Consider the following 8,910-nt stretch of genomic DNA (forward strand, 5'->3'; position numbering starts at 1 on the left):
TAACTCACTTTATGTGACCTTTATGTGATTTTCACTAACAAATTAACATCCCCTTAGAATGAAAAAGGTGAAAAACACTGCACAGAGAGATATAAAGGCTGGTGAGTCATTTCGGTGACATTATTACTGAAGCCCTTTCCAAACAAAAATGGCAAGTGTTTGCACTTTCTCCGCTAGTTTTCTGAAACTGGCTAACCCAAAGTTAATACATTCTTCATCACCAGCTCCCTGCAATTGTTATTGCTGTTATTTAGAAAAATATCCCTACAGAGCCATATTTTCCCTTCAGCCCTAGTGCTGGAAGGACAGGCCATTTAGACCACTGGTGAGGACTGAAGACATCTGATTTAGGAAAATATTTTGTTTGGGACAGGGTCTAATTATGTATATTCTGGATTACAAAATATTGTTCCTCCACTCAAAGCTCCTAGGACCTATATCTCAGAAAAAATGAAAATAATCTATAGTGGCTTAATTTTGATTTTGCTGTCATTACTATGACAATAAAAACATGAGGCTCCAGACAGAAATAACACCTTTTGGAAACATATAAGAAGATTCACTACTTGCCACCAAAGACCTTATGGTCCCAGAATTACCTACAGGGCTCAAGTCTGCAATACAGAGGTCCCTTTGAAATACGTGCACTTGAAGAAACCTTTAGCTAAATGGTACTCTACCAGTTTAAACTCTCACAGCAATGAGTTTCCTCCTCTCTTGTGTGAACAACCTTTCTTACAGAAGCACATTAATAAGAAGAGGTGTGATCCTGATTGATCATGAAATACTGAAAATAAGTAAGATGGAATCTCAAAGGGGATTTCTGGGATTCTTCACTACAGATCCCTCCACAAACTACACCAGCAGTACAGCAGAGTTGCATATCCTGTCACTACCTTTTTTGGGCTTTTCTTTTTTTAGGAGAGCCATTGTTTGGAATAAGGAAAATGTTCTGAGGTGAAAAAAAATCCCGACATAATGAATGCATTTTATATTTTGAAACTGCACAATGCTTTGATGCAGAAGATGCATTTAATGATGTTAAAGAAGGTAGAACTGCTGACTGATGTAACATTTCAGGACTGATTATTGAGCATATCTCTCCAATGGGATCTGTTTTTGTGCCAGTTTTGTGAAAGAGTGAAGGCTTTGCTGTACACAAATGCCCTGGGGCAAAGGGAAGGTTTAAAATCTCCCACATTTTACCCTGAAAGGCTGGTGCTAGATAGCAGTCTTGACACTTAGGTTGCATTTAGACAAATCCATTGTATCTTTCTCCAAAGGTGTACACTATTCTGAGGTGTACACCATTCTGAGGTGAACACAAAGGAAACCAGCAGTAATAAGCTGAAAAACAACAGAGAAAAAAAATCACATTCCTTGATTTGGGAATACTAAATTCAACCAAGAGGTTTATTTGGGGAACATTATCATTCTAGGCTCACTTTGTCATAAACAGAGAAGAACAGGCACTTCCAGGATGTGATTTGAATGAAGAATGAAGAAGAAAGAAGAACTTTCATTCATCAATTTCCTTTCTCTTTCAACCTCCTTTGCAGAAGGCCTTGAACAACTCTGCTCCTGACTAGGCAACTCTGCTGCTAGTCTCAGGTGCTTATCACTGGGAGTGAAAAGTCAGGAAATATGTTCACATGTTTTTGGTGCTTAGTACAAATTCAGGCAGAATGAAACATTACAGTCTCCACAGTCTGTCAACCATGTCTACTTGACTGTATGAATGCCTGTATTACAAATTAACAGTAAAGAATACTTAAACAGCAGTGACAGCTGGGACCAAGACTCAGGACTCTCTCATGCCTGCCCTCACCAATGGGCTGAAAAATCAAGCTCCCTCTTACCTATTCTTTTTGTGCTCCATAGCCTCACGCAGTGAGCAGAATGAAGAACTTCCCTAGCCTGATGGGTAGGAGAAACTCTGAGGAAAAAGGAATTGCAGTTCAAACCCCTTCAAGTCCAAGAAAGGCTTAAAACCCATGTTTCCCACTTCTTGTAAGAGTGTTCAAACAATGAAGTTATTCTGAAGTGGCTGCTGCCTCTTCCTCCCCCATCATCAGCTGCTTGCTCTCAAGAGACGACTCAGTGCTCTGCATTTCAAGTGGAGGAAGGCGATGAGGTTCAACACTTGTTCAGATCAAAATGGAGAGGTTTCCCAGGTGATTGGTAGGTGGAAGTTTCAGTGACCTGCTCAGACAGCGGAGAAAGAAAGGTTCCTAGCTGTTTTGAATTATTTCAGAAGTGGCCACCTTTCCCCACCCATTGTATTTGGAATGGAGACGTCTATCTCAGAGGCTCTGAATCATCCTGCTGGGCCAGGGGCTGCCTTGAAGCATGACAGCACCCAAGCTGAGCAGTTCCTGTTGACAGTTCAAATACTCCCTTCACTTCATGACACAGTTCTTAGCCATTTCCTTTGAGCAGGTAGCAAAGAAGTGGTGCTTCAGTGACCTGTCTCCCTCACCTTCCATGGTCTATCTCAGTAGGCTGGAATACAAGAAAGGCTGATTTAAGCAAAACACCCCTGAAGACCACTGATTCAAAGTAATTTCTTTTAATTTCTCAAGATTTCCCTTCCATAATGAGTCAGTATATTTGCAATTATACTGCTGAGCTCACTGGAGAACTGAGAAATGTATCCAGCACATACATACAGGTATGTGCTGAATGCCAGCCTAGACATGACATTCTCCAGGCCATCCATTAGCATAGCAATGAGCATAACAGGTAGAGAAAGTGTGTTCACTCCACTATAAATGGCTAGTTGCATTAAGTATAACATTTACATTTGCTTGTAGTTGTCTGAATTCAGAAGCAAATTTGACCCACTACACTCATGCCAGTAGATCCTCTATTTCCTCCCCCCTCCACTTAATTGCACACTTTTTTTGCTAGCTACTCTTCCCTTTTCAGTCCTCAGCATGCAAATTATGCCCACTTTCACTTATTTTCTGACTAATTTAGAACTAAAATTTATGCTGCCGTTCACGTCACTGCTGAAATTGGCTCAGAGCTTTCCAAGGGAGTTGCACTTGTTGACAGCAGGTATGAATATATTTCTTAGCTTTGAATGCCTTCATGTGAAAAAAAAATTGCAGAGCACTGTCAAAGCTGTGGCTGATACACTGCATAAATGTATAAAGTAAATAACCATACTTACTATGATGAATTCTAGTCTTAGTCCCTAATAACCACCTTTTGCAGGTAATAGTTGCTGAAATTTTATGTGGAAAATATAAGCCTGGCACCCTAGCATTTATGTACTAAAAAGCAAAGGCTGGTTATCAATATGCTTCCTTACATCATGAAATTCACCACATGGCTAGGTGGTTAAAATATTACCAATTACTGCAATATGATGATGGGCTCCTCCAGTGGGAACAAGAAGGAAATCCCCCAGGACAGCATGAGTCTGAGAAGTAAGTTCTATTCTAGATATTTTTTAGGTAGAAGGTGCTGAGCCTTCTTTCATAGGATATTGATTTGGATCTTTGCATTATGTGTTGACTGGCCCGATTGACCTTTGCCTGAACTGCAGCTAAACAGTTTTCAAAGCATCTGCTTACCAGAACAAAAGTAAACTGCAAAAGCATATTAGATACAAAGCACTGACCTCTCTAGACTGTTTTTTTTTTCTTTGTTTGCAATTTAAACATCAGTTTGTAGCCTGAAAGACTGCTTACATAGGCTAACAAATTAACTGAATGAAATGTTAATGTTTTGGTCATAATATATAACCTTTTTGAGAAATTTTACTGTTTAAAAATGCAGAGACTCTCCATTTTGCTATCAAATAATGTAAGAAATTATTTCTGCTATGAAAGAAGCTGGCAAAGAGCAAAATCCTTAATGACTGCACCTTTTTGGAATGAAACATTCAGTACTTTGAGTGGTAAATATTGCTGATAAGAAATCAGTAAAAAACACTAGCCAGTGTTTTTGGCTGTAACGAAATCAAAACACCAGCACCAGTGTACTTTTAGACACCCATGAAGAATACAGGTGGAATAAGGAGATGTAGCTACTGTCGTTATTCTTCAAAAGGAAGTATTTATGGTAGCCCTGAAAGCATGTGATTCTCCCTGTTACTTCACATTTGGCTTTAATAAACATTTAGCTTGGTTTCAGCAATGTACTTACTACATTTGAATTTAGAAAGGTTAAATAAAAAAGGAAAATATACACTGCAAATAGAAAATGGGACAAATTTTAAAGATAATCTATATTTCCCGTTAACTCTACTCTAGAGAACAGACCTTTTCAGTGAAATACCACATACAACTCCCTGTGAGAACAGAATTGAAATAGTCCAGCAATGAATAGGTTTCACTCAGTCATTGTTTTCCAATGGGATTTACAGCCACCTTGCTGAATGAGCACCTAGAAGGCCCTGGACCCACTCTACCAGTCAGCAGTAGTTATACTCATGGCTAAGAGATATGGGTAAGCATATACACATGCACTAAAACCACTATTCCATTAATTATTCTCTGTTAGGTAAGAAAGAAAGACAGAAAAAAAAAATATTCCATTGAAATGGCTGAAGGCATGGGGGCTGGACCAGCATTCAAATAATTGGAGTATTCTCTTTCTCTGGGCCTTGTGCTGAGCTCATTTGGTTCCTGACCACTCTTCTCATAATTAGGTTTTCCACAGCACAATGAATATACTGAATACTGAGGTCAGAACCAGGCTTAGAAAAGACCAAGGATCTTTACACTTGCACTGTGCAGAACAACTTTCCAGAGCCACAATGATTGCCCCAGCCTTCAGAAAATAATGCAGTTTTCCATCTGCAGGCTTAAAAGGCTCTAAGGCCACTGAATGAATTGTTGTGGGTTGACCCTGGCAGGCTGCCAGATGCCCACCAAAGCTGCTCTATCACTACCCTCCTGTGGAGTTAGGGAGAGAGAGAAAGCTGGGAGTTAGGAGAGAGAGAAAATATAATGAAAGCCTTGTGAGCAGAGATAAGAGCAGGGAAAGATCATTCACCAGTTACTGTCATGGGCAAAACAGACTAGACTAGGGAAAACAATTATTACCAATCAAATTAGAATAGAATAATGAGAAATAAAAAGAAATATTAAAAACAACTCCACTCCTCCTTTCCCTTCCTCCCAGGCTAAGCTTCAAACCAGTTCCTCTATACCATCCTCCCAGTGATGCAGGGGGATGGAGAACTGCTCCTTTCTTCTCAAGAGCAGATCTCCTCACATGCTTCCCTGCTTAAGCATGGGGTCCCTCCAAGGGGACACAAGTCCTCCGTTAACTTTTCCAACATGGAGTCCTTCAACAGGCTTCAGTTCTTCACAATCTGCTCCAGCATGGCTCCTTCCAGGTGACGCAGTTCTTCAGGAACAGCTTGCTCCACGGGGTGATAGGTTCCTGACACCTGCTCCAGTGGGGGCTTCTCTCTCCATGAATCCACATGTCTTGCCAGGAGCCTGCTTCAGAGTAGGCTTCCCACCGAGTCACAATCTCCTTTGGCCATCCAGCTGCTCTGCTGTGTGGTTGTCCAGGAGCTGCAGGTTGATATCCCTCCACTCTGGAACTCCATGGGCTGCCTACCTCACCATGCTCTTCACCACAGGCTGCAGGGCAACCTCTTCAGCACCTGGATTTTCTCCTCCTCCTCCTTCTTCAATGACCTTGGGGTCAGCAGGACAGTTTGTCTCACATATTCTCACTCTGCTGCATTTGCAGTAACTTTTGTCCCTTCTTAAATACATTTACTACAGAGATGCTACAGCGGTCACTGCTTGGCTTTGACTTAGAGTCTTCTGACATTTGCTCTATCAGACATGGGGGAAGATTTTAGGAGCTTGTCATAGAAGTCACCCCTGTAGCCCCCCCCAGTACTAAACCTTGCCATGCAGACCCAGTACTAGTCCTTAGGAAAAATAGTCTCTCCCATCCCTCAGACACACAACCCAGGTATTTGGTAATCTAAGCAGATGTTTTCTACTTTCCCTAAAAAAAGTTACAGTCAGAAAGAAGGTTAGGGTGGGGGAAGAGCAGAAGAGATGAAGTCAAAGCTAGTACTCAAGGTCACTTGGTCTCAGAGGTACTGTGAGACACAGAGGTACTGGTGGCAAATTGGGAAGAATATTTGTGTCTGAAAGTGATGCCAACCCTAACCAAAGTGAATGAGCTCTGGAGAGACAAGAGGTTTGTGGGTTACGCCCTCTAAAATAAATTTTTAGCAGAAGGAGGAAGGCTCAATGCAGGAAGGGAGTATCAAAAATTTCAAGTGTTTTTGAGAACAAACACATGCAAATTATGCAGTGATACCATATCTTCTGTCTCTGAAACCTAGCATAACAGAGACCTCGTTAAACTGAACTAACATGTCAGCAGCCCATCCAGATACACACTGGTCCACCACCTGAACTGTGGGTACCAAGCCAAACACTAAGTAAATAACATTTGACACAAAGACTCAACTCCCAGAGAACATTTGCCAAGGCTGGGCAATTTCTTTGCTCACTCTTTGCAGAAAGTGAGGACCCAATGCATGACAAAGTAATGGACTGATCATATGTGTATAACCTAAGCTGACATAAAGTAACGAAAAAGGGTAGCAGGAGAAGAGGGTATGGGTCAACAAAACGTAGCTGCAAAATTCCAGCAATTTCTTTGCCCAAGTCTCTGACCTCCATGACATTAATGCATATGGCTGATGAAAAAAACACATGTGCCTTCACTTTCAGTACATCATTAGTAGGCTTTCATTAGTATAAGCATGAGTAAGAACTTGCTGTGGAGTCTTATTAGAAGTCTTCAAAGGTATCTGAAAAAAACCCACTTCACTACAGCAGCATAGATACTGATAGCTCACCTGCAAAAGTATGATACTTTGTCACATGAACACAAAATAACAAAATGAGCACTGATCCATCAAACAGATTGTTCATGACAGGGCATGACATTAGGGCAGAATCTTTTAAAGAGCAAATTCATGTAGTCATGTCTAATTAATTAGTCTGAAACAAGAGACTGACAAAACTTACGGTTGCAGCTAAGCAAGATCCTCAGTGAAATACAGTATCAGAATTTACTGCTACTCAGTCAGATAAGACCAACATCAAACCACCACAGAGAGAGCAAATCAGGGATAATATCTAAGTAATTAGTAGTTTGGTTCACCGTGTCACACATATTCTGTGACCACACAAACATGACACCCATTTACACCCATTTACAACACACCAGAACAAGGAAGCATCACAACAGGTACAGAGGCAGTTAAATCCTGGATGGGCTTACTTATAACTGTGGACACTTCTTTTGTAAATTAAAGAATATCCTTTTTCAATCCACTTGTTCTCAGGGCCAGATTCAGTACATCTACTTAAAGAAGGTTTCTTAAGTATCAAAATGCCAGATTCTAGGAAGGTGGTTCAGGTCACACAAAGCTGTCAGCTGGGAGAGGTCAAGCATCTTCAATGATCAAGTGGTGTCTTTTTCTATGGGGTGAACTTGCAGCTCACTGAGAGAAACCACAAAGCAGAGGACTGCACCTCAACCAATGTCCTGAGCAGGAGCACTGGGACCTGTTTTGGATCTGTATGTACACAGAAGGAATAAATTCAAGTGACAAACTTAGATCTGCTGTTTTCCTACTTGTACATGATGGCTTCAGAAATGCCAAGGCACCAGGAAAAGATGTAGAAGGAATTCAGGTCACCTTGATCCAGATCCCTAATGCACAGCCTTGAGTCAGGCACTTATGCCTTGATTTTGATGGAATCCAGGGACAGAATAAAAGAAGAGCCATAAACCAGTGAGGCTGGCAAGGGGTTACTTTCATCTTGCTTGGTGGAAATGAGATGAAAACTGCACATGTAATAGGAAGACATTCAAAGAGGCACCGGAGCAATGCATTGGCAAAGCTCCTGCTGGAGGTGTCTGAGGGAGCAAAAGATGGCAACAATTAAGGGAGCTGTGGCAGCAGGAGTAGGCAGAGGATTTGTCTTGATGATTTAGGAGACAAAGGAGATGGGAATGTATTTATAGAGGCAAGCTGGGTTGGAGAAGGTATTTTCAAAATAGAGGTTGCAAGAACAAGGTTACCGTGCTTGTGTCTCTGCCACTGAGTCATTGCGACAATTTCCCCATCTGTAAAACTGAGATAATAATACTTACCTATCTTACAGAGGGAGGGGAGTGTGTTGTGAGGATTAATTAGCTAAGGTTTGTACAGCACTTTGAACATGTAGAGAGCGATATAAGTGCTCAGTACTAAGATTATTATTAATATGGAAGGAATAAGCCAGGGTGGGGGTGGAGAGGCAGTGAGCAAGCTTTTAAAAGATAAGAGGAAGGAAGTAACAACAGGATGACAGAGAATAGGAAGGAATGGGATTAAGGGATAGTTTCTTAAATTAGAGGTAAACACAGGGAGACTTTGCTGGAAGCTTAAATAAAGGAAGATCATTAGGAGTGGAACTGTTAAAACTAGAGGCCTATGAGCTCTGATATTATTCTCCTCTCATTTTCTCCTGTTTTGTCAGCTTTACACCACACTGTGGGATTTTTGTTGTCTTCCCAGAAGTCTTTATCTGGAACACTTGCTGCAAGTAAAATAGTCTTTATCTGGAACACTGGAAGTGAAATAAACGTGAACTGTCAAACTCAAACTTTAGCTGTGGCACTACAACTCCCACCACATCAGTAAGTCGTGGATCTGAAACCAGAACTTAAAAAATAAGCAGTTTCTTATTTGTGTAGTTTATGTAACTATATCTCCCTTCTCCCCTGTAAAACAACAAGAAAGAAAAATCAACCTCTCTCCCAGGAATGCTGTTAAAGATGGAAAACCCATTTATTTTTAGCAGGTCTGAAAATGACAAAATTAAGGCCATTTTGATCTCCTTATTTCAGTGAGCTAAAGTA

The sequence above is a fragment of the Ammospiza nelsoni genome, chromosome 2 (genome assembly GCF_027579445.1).
Source record: "Ammospiza nelsoni isolate bAmmNel1 chromosome 2, bAmmNel1.pri, whole genome shotgun sequence".
Classification (NCBI taxonomy): domain Eukaryota; kingdom Metazoa; phylum Chordata; class Aves; order Passeriformes; family Passerellidae; genus Ammospiza; species Ammospiza nelsoni.